Genomic DNA, 19,725 nt, shown 5'->3' with positions numbered 1-19,725 from the left:
CTCATGCTCTCATCCCCCTGTTGTCCATGTCCATTGGTTTGGCTTATATGCATGCATACAAGTCCTTTGGTTGATCTCTTCCCCTTACCCCCACCCTCCCCCACTTTCCCTCTTGGGATTAATAGTCTGATTGCTGTTTCTCTGTCTTTGGATCTGTCCCTGTTCATCAGTCTATGTTGTTCTCTATATTCCACAAATGAGTGAGATCATGTGGTATTTATATTTCTATGACTGGCTTATTTCACTTATCTGCAGCTTTGTCTGGAAGGAAGGACGTCTGGAAGGATGTCCAGTCTAATTAGCATATTACGCTTTTATTATTATAGATATATGTATATATATGCATATATATGTATATGTATATATATATTCCCCCAAAATATATACACATCTTAATAGCTGATAGCTTAATTTTGAAAATAAAATGTATTTTAATAAATACTATCTTTATAATTATTCAAAGTGTGTACACATTTTTGGGGGACATCCTATATATATCACTTTGCAAACTTTCTTGTACATTCTAAGTGCTAAAAACATGGCATTTGTTGTTACATGACTATTTCATTTTCTAAGTTTATTCTAGAAGCTCTACCTTCTTATCTCAGTCCACTTTCAGAGCATTTCACCACTCACTGATACCTTCCCAGCGGGTAGGCCAAATCGGCCAGTTTTTTGGTTTATTAATACATCTGGAAAGTTGTCACTAAAATGGGTCAGGATTAGAGAAGAAATGGAGAAGCCGAGATTCTAGTCGCAGGTTTCGGACTTGCTGGCTGGTGTTTGGTACATCCCTTCACATCTCTGGGCCACTTTATTTCTTCCTTATGAAATGCGGATAATAGTATCTGTCCTGTTGTTCTCCTGTTGTGGGGATCAAAGAGATATGGTGCAAAAGTGACCCACAGCTGCACACTCAGGTGGAAATAAACTTTGTCAGGGTGTACTTCTTTAAGTGAGCTCAGTTCACCTGGTTCTGATACTGGACTCCAATAAGCCTTGGAAGTCAATCCTTTATTTGGGACTTTAAAACGATAGCAGAAGGGATGACCTGAGAGGAACAAAACTTGGACTATGGAATGAACTACATATTATTTGCTAAATTCTTAATTTAAGTAGAGAGAATAACATGACTTCTGGTAGTAACTACACTACTTTCCCACAGGGCATTGGGGTTACTTCTAAGACCGACTGCCTCTTCATCCTGTCTGCAGCTGCTTCTTTCGTTGTCCTGAGTTTGTATATTTTGATCTTCTTGAGTATCCCAGGTAATTACGCATTCTCCACAGGGATGTGTTTGAATAATCACGTCTTTTTCACACACGGCTTCATGAGAATGTTGAGTCTTTTCTACTGTAATTGCTTACAATTCAAGCTTGAAATGCAGTCGTTTTCCAGCCATCATTAGGGAGTGAGCACGGTGTAACGATCGAGAGCATGGCTCTGAGGCCATGTGGTGCTGCCAAGTAAGTGGCCTTCTGTTAAATGGGGCGCAATAGCCCTGATCTCAGAGGGTGGTAGTGAGAAATGGAAGAATTAATGTTTATAAAGTTACTTAATATAGTGCCTAGCAAGTAGTAACCACTCAATAAATGCAAACTATTATTGTATTGCTCCTATTTAAGTTCACTACTGCACCAACCTGTGCAATTCCGACATAGAGGTTTGTTCTATGGGGTAATTTCTGTGAATACCAACTACTGCTCCCTATTAAATTTCCTGGCAATGTCTTTATCTCTCTATTTCTTGCTTTTTTCCTCTCGTCACAGAGGCAATGGGAATGGTTGCATAGACCAGTTGTAGGAAGTCATTCCATCTTGGTTCATAATATTAAACATACGCCCACTGGTTGTAGCTACTGACGATTCTATCACGTGGTAGTCCTCTGTCATTATGGATGGTCTATAATAGCACTTTGTAAATTATGAAGGGTAAAGTTCTAGTAAAATAGTCGACATTTGATTGGTATCATTAACAATCAGTTATTTGTGTAGTTTATGGAAGCTAACTCATTTTTGTAGAAGTGCAATTAGTATCCAATTCTAAAAAACAGTTCTCAGTTGCCCTGGCTGGGTAGCTCAGTTGGTTATAGTATTGTTCCCATACACCAAGGTTATGGGTTTAATCCTCGGTCAGGGTACATAAAAATAAGAATCAATGAATGAATGCATAAATAAGTGAAACAACAAATCTCTCTCTCTCTCTCTCTCTCTCTCTCTTTCTTTCTAAAATCAATACATAAAAAATTAAAAATAAAACAGTTCTAAGTGGTAGAGAGATGGAGGCTGTAAAATCCTGCTACCAGGACAGGAACATTTTGGGCTAGCTGATGACAGGATGGTCAAGTTAGAAGTGTGACATCATAATTGATATGATTTGCACAAGTACATATTTGAAGATTATGATTATTCATTGAAACAGAACATTAAAACAAAAATCTAATAAAGAAAGGGTTGTGATATAAAATAGTTCATTAATATTCCTGTGCTAATTTATTTTAAAATGATTTTTTTAAATTTAAAAGGAATATATGGTAATACAAATTTGAGATAGATAAATATATATGTATGTATTTTAAAAAGTCACTTATTATACCATTACCCAAAGATGGTTAGCATCCAATTTTTGTTTTGAGTTGGAAACAAGCATATGCCATTTGAGAAACGACATACCGTTTTATCATATGCTCTCTGGTCATCATAGCAGCTCTGAGGTGGGAAGTCTATGTTCTCAATGGAAACAGCCTCTGAAAGCCTGGCACTTTGTCAAGTTCACAGAGTTGGTAAGTGGAAGAACCAGAATTTGCACTGGAGTCTTTAACTTCAAAGTGAGCATTCTCATCAAACACAGGAAAGTAGATATTGTGTGTTTCTTTTATTTGAAGTTCTAGAAGAGAGAAAACTAATCTATGGGAATAGAAATTAGATCAGTGGCTGCCTGGGTGGTGGAGGCAAGGAGGGGTTGGGGAATGACTAGGAAGGGACATGAGGAATTTCTGGAGGAGTGGAAATATTCTATATCTTGAGTTGGGTGTTGTTTACACAGATGTCGGCATCTGTCAGAACTCTTCGAACTATACACTTAAGATCTGTACATATCACTGTACATAAATTATACCTCAGTTTTAGAAATCATTTTTTACTTTAAATGATGGGATATTAAATTTGGAAAATGGACAATGCTGTAATGTGTTAATAATGCAAATATATCTTTACATTTTAAAAATATAAGCTATTTTAAGTATCTAAGCAGCCTTCTTCCCTTTCCTTGTGTATTAATGTCCTGTTGCTACTCTAACAAATTACCACACACTTAGTAGCTTAAAACAGCATAAATTTATTATCTTTAAAATTGGTCTCACTGGCTAACGTCAAAGTGTTGGCAGGGCTGTGTTCCGTCTGGAGGCTCTAGGGGAGAATCCACTTCCTTGGTTCAGGAAGATGAATTAAAAACGATGGTTCAACGAGAAGACTCCAAATGACCCATAAACATGGGCGTACTCAGTGACCTTAGTAATTCAAGAAAATGAAATAAACAGATAATGTCTATCAGTAGCAAGAGTTGTGATTTAGCCATGTAATGGCATACTATACAGATATGAAAAAAATGAACAGAAAAGATAAACAATAAGGGATTGTATATATACTCAAATGTAATATTGTGTGGAATTAGCCAGTCACAAAAGAATACACATTGAGTGATTATAGTTATGTGAAGTTAAAAGAAAAAAACTAAACTTATAGTGTTAAGAAATAGGAATATACAGAGAAGCAAAGCAGTCAGAAAATTAAGGAAGGAATGGTGGAGAAAGGGGATGCATGGTTTTTGGGAAGAAGACAGAAAGGACTTTGGGATGCTGGAAATTCTTGTTTATTGACCTGGGTAGTGGTTATATGGGTATTTATCTTGAGGTCATCATTGTGCTGTGTGTCTTTGTATGTGTACTCTACTTCCCAATTAAAAAGTTAGAAAAAATGCCACCAAGGTGGGTCAAGACAGAAAGGAAAATCAGAACTTATTAGAAGGCATCCAAGAACCTAGGGTGATATTGGAAGAATGAAGCACCAAATTTAACTTATGGTTTGCAGGGGCCAGTGCAAAAAGGGAAACACGCTGTATAGTTCATATTGTCTGATAAAAATCAGCAGCACATATGCCTGGAGAGACAGATATTTCTCTGGCTCTAAATTGTGGGCAGAATATTATGCTCATTACATAAGAGGTAAGAACAATGTATTCTGTTGTGGATTTTCTGAAGACCACAAAATGTTTCTTAAATGCCATTTCTTGTCTGAATTCTTGATAAAAGCTGAGAGCACTGCATTAAATCATAGCTCAGTGAAGGCATTTCTGAGGGAATCTTAAGTTGACACCATCCTGTGGCTTTCACAGGAGGAGCTCTGAAGGAATTCCAGCTGTTCCTTGAATGCAACCTCTGTATGTACCCTCAACTATGCTCCCAGCAGTGTCCCAGGCTGACTCACTCTATGGAGGGTTTCCTTGGTTTTCTCCCATGGCACTATTGGCTCTCTTTCTTGACCTCTACTTGGCCTTGACCACAACTCATCTCTTACTGCTGAGCATGCCTGATTCCCCAGTTTGGGGTTGGGGCTACTAAGTATTCCTAAGAGTGGCTGGCTCTACATTATGTAATGAATGTAAATTGGTGCAATATTTTCTTTTGCCTCTCCTGCTTCTCAAAGAGTATGAACATAAGCCCAAATCTTGAATATTTCTAACTGAAGTCTTAGGTGGGAAGACTCTTTTCCTTGTAGTCCCAAAGCTATTGCTACAGTTTCATGGAAGAAGCTGATTGGCTAAGAGAGAAGAAAGGTAACATACAAAGAAGAAACAATATTTGCGAGAATAGGAGCTGAGAGAGATGAGGACAGACACTGAGAGACTAAGTGACAAAGACCTAATGGTATTGAGTCACGGTTTCTATGTCTGGAGTCCCAGAGTTTCTTGTTTCCCGCCTTTCTGATCATGGATGAACAAAGACCTCTTTTATTCCGTGAGCTACACTTATGTTATATATATACCAGAGGCCTGGTGCATGAAATTCATGCATGGGTAGGGTCCCTAGGCCTGGCCAGCAATCAGGGCTGATTGGGGCCTTCCAGCTGCTGGCTGGGGCCTTCCTATGTTCCATGCTGCCCCCTGGTGGCCAGTGCATGTCATAGTGAGCGATCGAGCTGCCGGTCTCCTGGCCAAACTCCTGAGGGGACAATTTGCAGACTAGGCTTTTATATATACACTAGAGGCCCGATGCACGAAAATCGTGCAAGAGTAGGCCTTCCTACCCCCGGTTGCCAGCACCAGCTTCCCTCTGGCACCTGGGACCCAGGCTTCCCTCTCAGCCCTGGCTTCATCCAGAAGTACGTTCAGTCTAATTAGCATATTACGCTTTTATTTTATACTAGTGGCCCGGTGCACAAAATTCGTGCACAGGGCAGAGGGGTGCTCCTCAGCTCGGCCTGCACCCTCTCCAATCTGGGACCCCTCGGGAGATATCCGACTGCCGGTTTAGGCCTCATCCTATCCCTTTTGCAATCTGGGACTGCTGGCTCCCTACTGCTCTCCCCTGCCAGCCTGATCCCCCTAACTGCTCTCCCCTGCCAGCCTGATCCTCCTAATTTCTCTCCCCTGCCTGCCTGATTGCCTCTAACCCCCTCTGCCTCAGTCCTGCCACCATGGCTTTGTCCGGAAGGACGTCTGGAAGGTCGTCTGGAAGATGTTCAGTCTAATTAGCATATTACGTTTTTATTAGTATAGATGCCACCTTGCCTAAAAATGCAGGTTGTTAACAGGTTTGCCCACCCTGCCCACCATGGCTTTGTCCGGAAGGTCTCCCAGTCTAATTAGCATATTACCCTTTTATTAGTATAAATTTTTTTAAAAAAATAAATCTCCTTTAAACAAATCTGAGTCAGGTTTCTATCTCTTGATACCGGAAGAATCTGAATGAACACAACTAGTTTGAGAAGAGTCAACTCCTGCACTTAATCTAATTGATCTAACTCTCCCAGAGCCCTCAGTCTCCTGGGGTCCTGGCCATGCTCTCCCACTAACACCAGCTGTGTTCTGGCCCAAGTAGCACATACCAGCATTATTGATTATTAATTGAGAAGTACACTAAGTGCACACATATTGAGGTGCATGCTTTGCACAAAGAACTGTGTCAAACATGTATTAGCTTCAGAATCGTAAAAACCTGGGTGATGGTTGTCAAAGAAGTTAAACTCAGTACTTCAGGCTACATTTCAGAAAACTGAAGTAAAGGGATTTTACCCAGAAAACATTTCAGAATTGTGATATAATAAAAAATATATTTGGTCTTTGTCCCAGGTTCCTGGCACAGAACTTCAAAAACCCTTGGAATTTTCTGAGTGATACGAGTATCTTTTGTTCTTCATAACGAGCTCCTTTCTGGCTCAATCTGAGTGTAGAGTAATGAGGTGACTCGTGGTGAACCCTTAGATAATTTCAAGGGAGGGATTGGTCACAGCAGAAATACCAGGCAGGAGGTTGGAGGGTGAGAGCTTTCAGCCTCAACGCCAACCTCCAGGGAGAGCAGAGGGGCTGGAGATTGAGTTCAATCCATCTTCTGTGCCTAAGTAATGAGCCCTCGATAAAGACTTGAACAATGAGGTTCTGAGGAGCTTCCGGCTGATGAACTCATCGGGGTTCTGGAAGGGTGGAGCATCTGAGGGCTTAGAAGTTCTGGGCCCTGCCCCCACCCCGCCTGCCCCCTTACCTTGCCTTGTGCATCTCTTTCATTTGTCTTGTGTCCTTTAAGTGAACACTGTAGTTATAAATACAGTAGTCCCCCTTATCCAAGAAGGGTATGTTCCAATGTCCACAGTGGATGCCTGAAACTGAATAGTACCGAACCCTATATACTAGTATACTATGTTTTTTTCCTGTACATAGGTACATTTTCACTTAAAAGAAACACTTTATGGCTTCTCCATGGCATATCTGAATCATCAGCATCACTAGTCTTGCACTTTGGGCCCTTATTAAGTAAAATAAGTGTGAGTTGGACATAAGCACTTTGATATTATGACAGTTGATCTGATAATCCGGTTGGCTATTAGGTAACCAGCAGGTAGGGAGTGTCTACATTGTAGAGAACCTAAACAAAGGGATGAGTCATGTCCCAGGTGGGACAGAGCTGAGTGGCTTTCGATTTAAAACTTAGGAATTATTTCTGGAATTTTCCATTTAATATTTTCAGATGAAAATTGACCAGGGGTAAATGAAATAGCAGAAAGCAAAACCGGGGATAAGGAGGATCTATTGTACAGCTCTTTGCTGGGTTCTGTGAGTTGTTCTAACAAATTATTAAACTTGAGGGAGGGTCTTAGAAACTCCCAAATTTTTGGACTTTAAAAAAATTTGAGATATAATTGACATAAAACATTATATTAGCTTCAGATGTGCAGCAGAATGATTTGATGTTTGTATAGAAACCAGAATTTGTAGTCAGCCGGCAGAAGTGCGGGTGGCTCGGGGCCCCACCTACATGTAATGTTTCTGGCATCTGAAGTGGGGACAATCTTGTGAGACTATTTGTTCCTTCACTTACAGATCTAATGCTTACTCCTGGTGGTTCGTGTCAGAATTGGACTGAACTGTGGGACACCCAGTTGGTGTTAGAGAATTGCTGGGGGACCAGGTAAGAACTTTGGAGGTACTGACCCTAAAAACTCTCTTCTGAAAAGCGGCCAAGCACCCAGTCTCAGCTGTCTCCACAAGGCACTTCAAAAACAGTTGAAGACCGAGCATAATATTCAACAGATCCTTCTGAAGTGAAAGGAGATATATCCATAGAGGTGAGTAAACAACAACAGACAAGGTTCTAAGGCCCATTATGCTACCTGGTGTGATAATGAGCTCCCATTCCCACGTTCACATATGAAGTTTATCTGATTCGTGATCTATTCTGCTCAAACTCCTCAGAGTGGGTCCAATTATTTTACTGCCATGGAATTGGATGTATCAAAGGTAGTATAAATTTGTAGTGGTAGTGGCACTTTGGAGCGTATTTAAAATAACCTGTGACTGAACTCATTTTTGGCAGATTCCTATTATAAAACAATCCAGAGGACCAAATTATACCCATCAAAATATACCATTATGTGCCCACGTAGGCCTGATTTTGATTCAATTTTTTATAGGATTCAGGTTTACTTTTCTACAAATACATTTGTTGTCTAACACTTCCATTCTTTCATTTCTGTTTGTATTTACTTTTTAATTATTTGGAGGGAGGTCACTCTGGGGCCTCATTCATACATGTCCCTCATTCATACATGTCCCTCGGCAACAGCAGGGTCTCAGGGCAGGTCACTGGGTGCCTACATGTGTAGGGCTCCTCAGCTCTGAGGAGAAATAGTGAATAAGAGTTGGGAAACATAATGTTTCTGGGCATTGGAACTATTGTTCTCAGACGCAGGAGAGAGAAGATATGTGGTCAGTCTGATGATCTGGGATAAGGTGGATGGCATCAAACAACCTGGAATCCAGGAGCACGGCTCTGTCCTGGGCCCACCCCTGTTTGTATTCAACTAACCTCTTCCCCCATCTTTCTTCCCTGCTCTGGTGGGATGCGGGGGTTACACAGCATCACATTCAGTCTTTTCCACATTGTTAAGTTATTAATGAGTCATTAAAAATGGAATCGAGTTGATGAGCCATGTATAGTTTGCTTAATCATCTTCTTATAATGGATCATTTACGTTGCTTCCAAATTTTGCTTTTATAAATGCAGTTGTAACAAAATCTTTGCCCATAAAGCTTTTTCCACATTTAGGGTAAAATTGCACAAATTAATTCCTGACTATTTTAAAGCTTTTGACACACTCACCAAATAAGTTTCTAAAAGGGCTCCAATTTCTAAAGGGCAGTGTCTAAAAGTAGTTTTTCTTTGTCCTTTTGCCAGCCCTGAATATTATAATTTTTAAAAAAACCTTTGCTAACTTAATAGTTTAAAAAATGGTCTTAGTGCTTTGCTATATATTTCTTCAATTATTCTTGAAGTTAAACTTCCTTTCCTAGTTAGCTCCTTATTTCTTCTTTTTCATACATTTGCCCAGCTCTGGTCTGTTCTTCTCCTCATAACTTCTAATTGCAGAAGGAGGCCAATGAGCGTTGTCTCAGGGATTGGCTAACACTTCAGTAGTCACATAGAAAACCCAGCATGCAGATCAGAAATTCAACAATTTGGAGATCCATGCTTAGCAATCACACTAGTTTTTGGTTTGCAAAACAAGGATTAGCCACCTACATTTATTCACATTTTCAACAAATAATTATTATGGGCCTTCTATGTGCCAAACACTGTTTTAGACACAGTGAAAAATAACAGACAAAAGTCCCTCCCTTTGTAGAGTGTACTTTCTAGTGAGGAGAGGAAGAGAGTGAACATAGTAAGTCGAATATTTTGAGGGTTAGAAGGTGTAAGTACTAGGGGGAGGGACTGCTGGGTAAGGGGGGAATGAGAGCATTGGGGGAGGGGGGTACTTGCAGCATTTTTAAATAGGGTGAGAAGGTGACATTGGAGCAAAGACTTGAAAGAGGTGAGACAATGTGCGGAGGACTCTGGGATTAGATTGCTTGGGGCAGAGGCACCAGCCAAGGTGACAGGTCTGCCTGCTGCGTGTCAAAAGCAGCAAGGAAGCCAGGGAGGCTAAAATGTAGTGGCGGGCAGGTAGAGGAAAGAAGTTGAGGTCTGGAAAGGCATGGGGTGAATCTTGCAGCATTTGGGGGCGGTTGTAAGGATTTGGGCCTTCCTCAGAGTCAGATGCGAGACCCTGGAAGCTTTGGACTAGAAGAAATACACAACCTGTCCCATGCTGCCTTAGAAACAGCTTGCAGGGGTCAAGGGCAGAAGCAAGGAGACCAGTTAGGAGACTGCTGCAAGTATCCAGAGGCCTCACTGGGCCACGGAGGTGCTGAGAAGGCCTGGGAATGTGGTAGAGCCCAGGATTTCCTGATGAAGTGAATGTGAAGTGTGAAAAAGGTGGAATCAAGGACTATTTCTTTTTTAAAACCTCTTAGGTGGCTTGGTGGAAAATGGAGCTTTAATTAATGATTCTGTTAAAATTAGAAGTACATTTGCTCATGGAAAGAGCTCCAGGTATTGAGGCCATGAGAATGAATCCCTGAGAACTCAGAAGGGGCAGTGGTTTTTATCCATTTTAATGACTGACAAAAATGATAACAAGATTGTGGCATTTGGTTTACCCTTTTATGATTTTCATATATTCCTGTTTAACTTAGTTGGATTAAAATAAATATTTGCTATCTAGGCAACCAGTGTGGCTCTTTTTTTTTAAATCCTCACTTGAGGATATGTTTTAGAGAGAGAGAGGAAGGGAGAGAGAGAAAGATGAATGTTGATTGGCTGCCTCCTCTATGTACCCAATCTGTGATCAAACCCACAACCTTTTGGTGTAGGGGACGATGCTCTAATCAACAGAGCCACCCTGCCAGGGCCAATTGTGGTCCTTATATAGCACTTATGCCTGGTGTCATTTGAACTCACCAGTGCTTACAGTGATTTGATTTAGAGTTCACATTGTTCTGGGTTGTTAGGCATACTGAAAGTGGGCGACAAACCAAGGACAGAAAGAAATCAAATGAACTGTTTTGTGCAGATGTAGGCCGTTTTGTCATTCAAGATGAGTTCCATTATGAATGATGGATATATAATGCTAGCCATTATTTTTAAACGAAGGGGTGTAACCTATCTTATGCATTCTATTTTCCTATCTGAAATTAAAGAAAAAAAAGACACTGAGATGTGACTGCTCTGCAAGTCGACAGTGGAGCAGCTGGTTGAGTGTCTCTGTGATAGCTTCTATCTTAGGGAAGCTTGGGTATCCTGTTGCTTCACTGCTCTGGTGTCCTCAGTGATTTCAGCTGAGCTGTGAGAATGGGTGGAACAGAACGGTGAAGTGAGGGGCGAGGGAATACGCCTGGGCCACAGTCATTCCAGTGGCCCTGCATTGTGGCAGGAGGGAATAAATGCCGGAGAACCGGACAAGGTCCCAGTTGCTATGTAAACTTGGGCAAGTCATTTAACACTTTGAAGTCTCCATCTATTTATTTGTGAAGAAATAATTCTTATTGCCTTACCGATTTCCTAAAGTTGTCGGAGGCTCAAAAGTGAAAGCGATATGACATAAAATTGCTTTGGAAACACTAAAGCATTCTACAAATATAAGCCTTGATTATTGATTTAGCTACAAGGTACATTATTCATACATATAAAATATTTTACATGTAAAGATTATAGACACATTCTTTTATCATCCTAAAATCTGTATTAAGTTTTCTGGGCATATATATTCATTATTCTACGATTGTAATTTTTCCTCTCTTTGGACCGGTTCATTCTAAAGTCCTAGTGGGATTTAATCTTCAGCCTATATATTTATGTGTGTGTGTGTGTGTGTGTGTGTGTGTGTGTGTGTGTGTGTAATGTTAATAGTAAAGGGAGGGAAAAGAGAAGAAATGGGCTTACAGAGGTGGTTGAGGCCTTAGAGACGAGCTCGTCCAATTTCCTCACTTGAAGTGGGAGAGGATCGGATCCGTGGTTAAGTGACTGGTTGCCAAGATTGCACAGCCTTTTAGAGCTGAACTAGGGCTGGAAGCCAGGTTGATGAACTCCCACTCCAATATTCTTTCTACCCCACTTGGCTGCTATCCTGTGTTATACAATTTTTCAATACATATTAGCACAGAGAATTATAGCATCTATATATTCCATAGTATTCTCTCCCAACTCCTCCAAGCAAGAAGTATCTACCAAACCTTGAACAATTTCACTTAAAACTTCATAACTAAAAAGGTACATGAAGCAGAAGATGTATATTTTCAGAGCCATAGCTAAGCCAGAATTGCTCTTTTCCTTACCATTAATGTATCTCTTTTGAAATTCAAGTTGTTGTTTTTTACAGTTACCTTTTTTTTTCAGTTACATGTGGTTGATCTGACACTGTCTCTCCTTCGAATAACTGTTTCTGGAAGCTCCAACAACTGCCTTTACATTCCCCACATTATCCTGGTCTTCGGGAAGGCCAGGAAAGGTGGGCTTGGTTTTGTGTTTTCTCTTCTCTAGGGGCTCTCTTAAAAGGGTGAGTGGGAAGCTGACTGTTTGAGGTCCTCTTGGCCACAGGGGTCTATCATGACACCAAGAGAAGCAACCTCCTCTCTCATCTACAGGCTCCATCGTAGCTATGGTTGACTTTTCTTCCTAGGATTTATTACTGTCTGAATTTATCTTCTCTATTTACCCGTGTGATTTTTCATTGTCTTTCTCTCTCTTCATGAAAATGTAAGCTTCTTGAGGGCAGGGAGCTGGCCTGTGTTGTTCTTCATTGTACTTTGAGTTTTTAGCACTTGGCAGGCATTCAAATAATATTAAAAGCATGAAAGAATTGTGGGGTCAAGGAGTTGAACATGTATAAGGCTTTGGATCCATATTATCAAATCACTTCTCCCAAATGTCAAAATTCACAATCTCTTCGGCATTGTCCGTGGGAATCCTTTCCCTTGCTGCTCTCTGAACCTGGGTATTATAATGGGTATTATCTATAATAATAAAAGCGTAATATGCTAATTAGACCGGACAGCCAAACGACCTTCTGGACGAAGCCGCCATGGCAGGGGCCAAGGCAGAGGTGGTTAGGGGCGATCAGGCAGGCAGGTGAGTGGTTAAGGGTGATCTGGCAGGCAGGCGAATGGTTAGGGGCGATCAGGCAGGCAGGCAGAGGGGTTAGGGGTAATCAGGCAGGCAGGCAGAATGGTTAGGGACGATGAGGCAAGCAGGCGAGTGGTTAGGAGCCAGTAGTCCTGGATTGCAAGAGGGATGTCCAACTCCCAGTTTAGGCCCGATTCCACAGGGATCCCTGCGGGATCAAGCATAAACCAGCAGTCGGACATCCCCTGAGGGGTCCGGATTGCGAGAGGGTGCAGGCCGGGCTGAGGGACCCCTCTCCCCCTGTGCACGAATTTCGTGCACTGGGCCTCTAGTAACTTAATAAAAAGTCCTTAATATAATAGGCAAACATTTTTTGAAAATTCTTACTATTCTTATTTTAATTTATATTTCTTTGTTGCAATGTATTTTAGAAAGATTTTTTTTGAGAATTAAATTTTGTTTATTGTGGTAACATAAAGAAACATACTTTAGTGGTCAAGAAAACTCAGTTACTTTTCCCTGAGAATGCCTCTCTCAGGTATGAAGATCAAACATGCCTGCAAACATTTTAAGAAGTATAAACTAGTTATGCCCTCAAAATGATGTGTTATCCTCAAGATGAGTATGCAGAGGACAAGGATGACTTAACTCAAAGAGCGTATGTAAAGCAGTGTAAGGAGACCCCGTTATGTTTGGTGAGGCATCGGTGGTGTTCAAAACTGGCAAAACTGCCAGTGTGGACAGAAAGGAAGAAGTTGCTTGGCTTTTTCCCAACCACTTATTCACCCACAGAGCATTCACAATGAATACCCATGAGAACTCCTTCCTCATAAGGGACCAATTAACCCACTTGCCCAGTGCATTTGGTCCTTGCAGAGGCACACGGAAAGAACACTTGGTATCTGAAAGGGTCTGGCTCCAGTCTCATGTGTAGAGGTCAAATAGGTCAAAGTTCATTTTTTTCTTTTGAACTGTGGCTCTGTGAAATATGTCTCTAACTTGGGCCTGACGTCATGTTGAATCTCTTTTCCTCAGCATTTTGACAGACCATGTGCGAAGGGCCTGGCAGAGATGTGGTGGTGGTGGTCGGGGGGTGGGCAGAGAACTGTTTAAGGACATTGCGGTTGGCTTTGTCACTCTGCAGCTCTTCAGAGACTACAGGGTGACTGGGCTCAGTCCTCTCTCTACTCAGTTCCTCTGGGTGTTTTGGTCTGTTGATTTTCCAGTGTCTGTAACCCAAAGCAACACATCTTTCCTGGCATGTTTGAAAAGGGAGCCGTTGCTAAAGCTATTGGACTCCCAGGGAAAGTCCTTCCATTTACACAGTATAACACAGGACATTATTCCACACTGAAGATTGTATGGTTACAGACATCTGCCAGGTCAGCCTTTTCCTAGCCATTTTAATAAAACTAATGATAACCAGTAAACTTGACTCAGTCATTCCTCAAAGGAGCTTTGGTGTTTAATAAATACCTTTCCTTTCCTACGGTTTATATTCTAGTTATTACATTTGGAAGTAGAAGGCACACCCGTCATAAAATGCCTAACCTTTAAGCTCCCTTTTTGGAATTCAATATAATTAAAAGCAGAAAGTATTTGTTAAATTTCTACTAATGCCAACCCTATGTGAGGAGTTTTTGGGGACACCCAGAAAGTACAAGTCTTGTAAGTGATGTCCTAATTATGTAAAGGAATAAGAAACCTTTTCCAGCCTCCAGTTCCCATCTGAGAAATGCTTGCTACAGATAGAACAGGATAATTGACCCCTTTAATTGGTCCCCTATTCTGCAGGGAAACATGGAAAATGTTCCCTTGTGATTTATCCTACAGCTTCTACCTTCCGTTCACATTCATCGCACCCATAGTTGGTGAGCTCCAGGAGGGCAAGGCCATTGGACTTGGGAATCAGTGGTATCTAGACCACGAGAGAGGCACGACTCCCCAAGGAGGCGTGAAATATGTAATAGCACAAGTTCAAGTTTCCCTGTGGTTCTATGCTTAGCATTTGGTAATACTTTTCTTTGCCAGAATCAGTGGTACCCAGTCTTTACCTCCCAGCCCTGCGAGGTTGCTGTGTTAAAGCTTATTCTCACACCACGTGACTCTTGTCTCTAATTTCTTATAGGCTTAGAAAAAAAGCTTTATTGATATGTAGTTCACATCCCACACAAGTCACTCATTTAACGTGTAAATTCACAGATATGTGCAGCCATCACTACAGTGGATCTGAGAACAGCAGAAACCTAATTTCCTTTGGTTATCCCTCTCCACCCTCCTACCCCCTCCAGCCCTAAATAACCACCAATCTACTTTCTGTTTCTTCTTTTACTCTCTGAAGCCCTCAGGAATCAGCACTTTGGTATCAATGTCTCCAGTTTTGTGATCAGCTCTCCAGCAGGTGTACTCCCTCCTTCAGCTGGAGCCATGAAGGAACAGAACCACCTGCCTGTGAAAGTGGTTCCCCAGACGGAGGCTGAGCATGGGGTTCGCACAGAGTGCTCTCGCTCGGGCTGAAAATCTTGCCCCAGGGCTGGGAGACCTGCCTCAACCTGAAGTCCTTTCGTGGAGATCAGACTACAGCATTCATCTTTTTGCCTCTTTGCCTCTTTGTTGTTCAGCTCTTCCCTGCACCTTCAGTCTGTGGTTTTCTTTCATTCACACCCACCTTCCACCCTGCTCACCTTCAGGATTTTTCATCTGTATCTACCACATTCATCAGGGAACAAACGTATAATCCTTCTTCTGGCTGTCAGTCAATTTGAATACTGGTTATCTTCCCAGCCATGAACTGTAACACAGCTCTGTCCTTGGTTTTGGAAGAACAGTGAGTCAACATTATTTATCTTCGCTGAAGGCTGGATCTTAACCACCTTATAGTACCATTAATCTGTCAAATCATCCCCAAACTGCAAGGCATTATGTATTATCTAAACTGAGACTTCTTTTATATTAAAGGGCATTGTCCCCGCCTCTTATGGTTCTGCATACTTCCCGGGAGGGATAGCATGAGAGAGGGCATGTGTGGGATGCTTAGGAGGGGAGAGCCCCTTTCATCCCTGGCGGGCACATTAGAAAACAGGTCATGGTGGAGACCAGAGCATGGTAGAAACTAGTCAATAGCAAGTAGAAGAGTGTTCATGATTTTTTTCCCAGTTAATTTTTCATTTTAAAAATTATAAGTTATATTTTTGCCCTGCCAGTGTGGCTCAGCAGTTTAGCGTTGACTCATGCACCAAGAGGTCACCAGTTCAATTCCCGGTCAGGGCATATGCCCAGGTTGCTGGCTCGATCCCCGATGGGGGACATGCAGGAGGCAGCTGATCAATGTTTCTCTCTCTCTCCCTTCCTCTCTTTCTAAAAATTAATAAAAACATATTTTTTTTAAAAATTAAAAAATAAAATTACAAGGTTTTTCATAATTTTATATTCAATTTTTGCTATGAAGACATGGGCTGTCAGATTTTTAAAAATGTCACTGAATAATCTTTTTCTGGTGTGAGATATTTGTGGTATTAGAAAGCCTCTTATTTTTTAAATAAGCTTAGACATACATTATCTGTTCTCACCCTGGACTGTGAAGTCTAGGACAAAAGTAGTCCAGTAAAACTTCTGTTTTAGGGTCTTTCACTTATTAATAATTCACCTCATGAAAAATATCAAAATTTAGAGACTTTCATAAAAAACCATGATTCAGTAAACATGTAGTTTATTTTTATGGTGCCCACATAGATATGGGTACTTTCTGTATGTTCCTCCCCCCTTTATAATTCCTGAAACTTTAATAATAAAGGGCATAGCCTGCAGGCGTGGCTCAGTGGTTGAGCGTCGACCTATGAATCAGGAGGTCACGGTTTGATTCCCCACGTCAGGGCACATGCCCAGGTTGTGGGCTTGATCCCCAATCGTGTGTGTGTGTGTGTGTGTGTGTGTGTGTGCAGAAGGCAGCTGATTAATGATTCTCTCTCATCATTGATGTTTCTATCGCTCTCTTCCTCTCTGAAATCAATAAAAACATAGTTAAAAAATAATAACAAAGGGCATAGTCCTCTTGGTTTATGTTAGTCCTTCTAAGTAAAAACCTGCATTTTCTTGTCTTTCTAATCTTCAGAGCCACACAGCCACGTTTTCTCCTCCAATACCACGGGAAGTAACCCACGGCAGTGGCAGAGGGTGTCGCACATGTACTTGCATTCATTGGGTCCTGGCTGAGTTAACCGATTTCCCACAGAAGTCCATTTTCCCTTTCCTGAGTCACACCTGAGCCCGCGGCCCTATAAGGGAATGCTTCCCTGCTCGGTGATGAAATGCCAGGACGCGACATCCTTTCTAATGAGTCACAGTCAATACAAATTGTTTTCAAATGACTCTGCCTCTGCCTCCACACCGCGCTACGTGAAAGAAGAACCTCTTCAAATCAAAACATCTTGTTTCATCAGCCGAGCTCCGGCAGACCTCTCACTTTTGTAAGCAAAATGAAATGTGTTTCCACACAAAGGGAAAATCCAATCTGTTCTTATTTTTCCTCGGGTGCCCGTGTTCCACAGTAAGAGGAAATGACGAGGCACACACTGGAAAGTGTTTGCAGGGTTTGGGGACAGAGAAGCTACTGAGGAGTTTTGTAGACAATAATAATGAGACATCTAGAAGGATTGTGAACTCCTGAGAGCTCCCATATAAACTGTAGGTGGTGGGACTTGTGTGTACAGCGTGGTTGATCATGGTTTTCATTTGGAATAGCACCGGCCCTTTATTAGGAGAAGTGGGACTTTATTAGTGTCTTTCTGTTGTGTTGCTGCTAAAGATACTTACAATCTGGGCTTAGTGAATCCACAAATGATCCCCCAGGTGTGCACACATCAGCCACGGACAGCTTAACCTTTCCAGCTTGGGAAAATGGAAAGGAAGGAACAGCAATGTAATGGTCCTTGAGGGCTTAACTATCATTACCGTGAAAGGAAAAAAAGAAACTTTTAAGAAAATGCAAACAATCATGTGACACATTTTAGGGTGCAGCAGAGAGGGTGTGAATTTCAGGCTGGCATCCATAAAATTCCCTAAGGGGGAAAACACACAATGGATCAGGTTCAACTATAAATCAGAGCAATCCCAAGTCAGAACGAGATGAAGGATTTAAATGTGACCAGGGCTCCAAGCTGTGACATCATAGACAAGTGAGAACCCACTTGGACCTTGAACTTGACCTTCTTTCAAGCACTCCCAATAAAGTTACCCAGTAAGATAAAGAGGCCGGGGGTGGGGAATTAAATTTATCCATCCATTAAGAGTTTGTTTGTTTAAATGATTCAAGTGCCTTTGGTAATGCCAGATGCTTCTCTTTTGATGAGAGAAGGAAAATCATATCCAGAGAAGGTAGATAGAAGAGCCTGATAAATGAGACATGGCTGAAACATCCAGGCGTGTTTAGCAAGAAGGGAAGGAGAGGGAAAGTGTGTTCTGTAATTCCTCATTCCCCGATCCACAGCCCAGTGTTTGTGATCTGAGCATATGGAGTTGCTGATTTGAACTACTTGGCTACCCACTGAATCACGTTCCCTTCCTTTCCCTGCTATTCAAAGCTTTCTGTAATGTGGCTTTAAACTCCTTCTCCACCTGTGTCATGAGAGTAATCACCTTTCTGTACCCTCCAACTCCTCATGCATTTTCCTATGTATCCTTCATCTCCTAATACCTTCTTTATCCACTCAATTCCTTGTCTTTTGAAAACTTTTAGGGCCTAGAGGAAATTCCACCTTTCTTCATGAATGCCTCAAGCAGACACATAGCATGCCTCCCCTTGGGCAAGAGTGCTCGGGCCCCATGTCAAGATGCCTCGCCTTCACTGCCTGCTCCACAAATTGTGAAACAGCCCCAAGTAGACGGTGACAGTTCACAGGGGAAAGAGGGAAGGAGGAATGCCAGGATGCTGACCTGTACCCTCTAGTGAAAAGAGAACTATGTCCTTGTGATGCATTTGCATCTCAACCTTATGGACATAGGTCAGACTGCATTCTTCCTGAGAGCAGACGGGAGCCTCAACGAGGATTGCAGGTACAAGGAGACAGCAAGGAATGTGGAAAGGGCATGTGCCTTGGAGCAGTAGCTGCTCCCATAAAAGTGGGAGATCTGGTGGCCCCTCCCCCTGCAGCAGCCCGGGTAAGAAGATGGGTGAGGAGTAGCAGATGAGAACATTGACACACAGCCCAGAAGGTTTGTTCATGGTCTATAATTAGTAGCTTTGCTATTTAATAATTGTTTCAGTTCTCCTTTGTCAATAACACAGTGCCTCTCATAAAATAGGGACATATAAAATGCCAAAAAAATCCAAACTCAAACAAACAAACAGACAAACAAAAAAAAAAAACCTTCTTCAACTGCTTCTTCTCTGCTCCCACAATGCTCTGGTAGCCAATCTGACACCGACCACAGGCTGTCTGTTCTCTGATATTATGTATTCATAGAATACTTTGCAGCTTGGAAAGCATTTTCACAAACAGGGGCATTATCTACCTGGGAGGTTTTGATTCTTCTTGCAGATAACTTGGGTTTTGAGAGTTTAAGTAACTTGTCCAGTATCACAGAGCTAATATTTGGTAGAGCTGGAATACAAATGCAGGTTTTTCCGACCCTAAATCTGGATCCTACTTCCCTCCAAGGGTTGTGGTGTGGTTTAGTTTTTTAAAAAAATCTAGTGGGTATGAGAGCAATTTTCAAATTCTAAAGTACTACCTGGACGAAAGGAAGGATTTACCCATCGCACTGCAATGTCGGAGACAAGGCCATTTTTATCTTTGCATATAAATGCGCATTCTCAGGCCCACCCAGAGCAGCTAAATCCGGGTGCCAGCAGTCTGTGCTGACAAGCCCTGCAGGTATTCGGATACGTGCTCCGAGTCTGAGAACCAGGACGGCAGGAGAGGATTATCTTTTCTCTGTGGGGCCCTTGCACCTCAGAGGCTAGGCGGCATTATGGGATCCTTAGCAAGTATGCAAACCTCAGTTCTCAGAGGAGA

General features: G+C 41.8%; 1 long non-coding RNA gene across 2 annotated transcripts in view; it reads left to right on the top strand.

The window, feature by feature from the left end:
• LOC106725730 overlaps positions 1-7,837 on the top strand; it is a 14,986-nt gene extending 7,149 nt beyond the window's left edge. For both annotated transcript variants that reach the window (XR_001361658.1, XR_001361659.1), the window contains exons 4-5: positions 1,166-1,268; positions 7,594-7,837. This is a non-coding gene — a long non-coding RNA (uncharacterized LOC106725730). The remainder of the gene's footprint in view (positions 1-1,165; positions 1,269-7,593) is intronic.
• The last annotated feature ends 11,888 nt before the right edge of the window (positions 7,838-19,725 follow it).

This window comes from Myotis brandtii, unplaced genomic scaffold (assembly GCF_000412655.1).
Source record: "Myotis brandtii unplaced genomic scaffold, ASM41265v1 scaffold185, whole genome shotgun sequence".
Lineage (NCBI taxonomy): Eukaryota > Metazoa > Chordata > Mammalia > Chiroptera > Vespertilionidae > Myotis > Myotis brandtii.
Note: the sequence above shows the minus strand (reverse complement) of the source record. Positions and strands in the feature narration are given on the sequence as shown.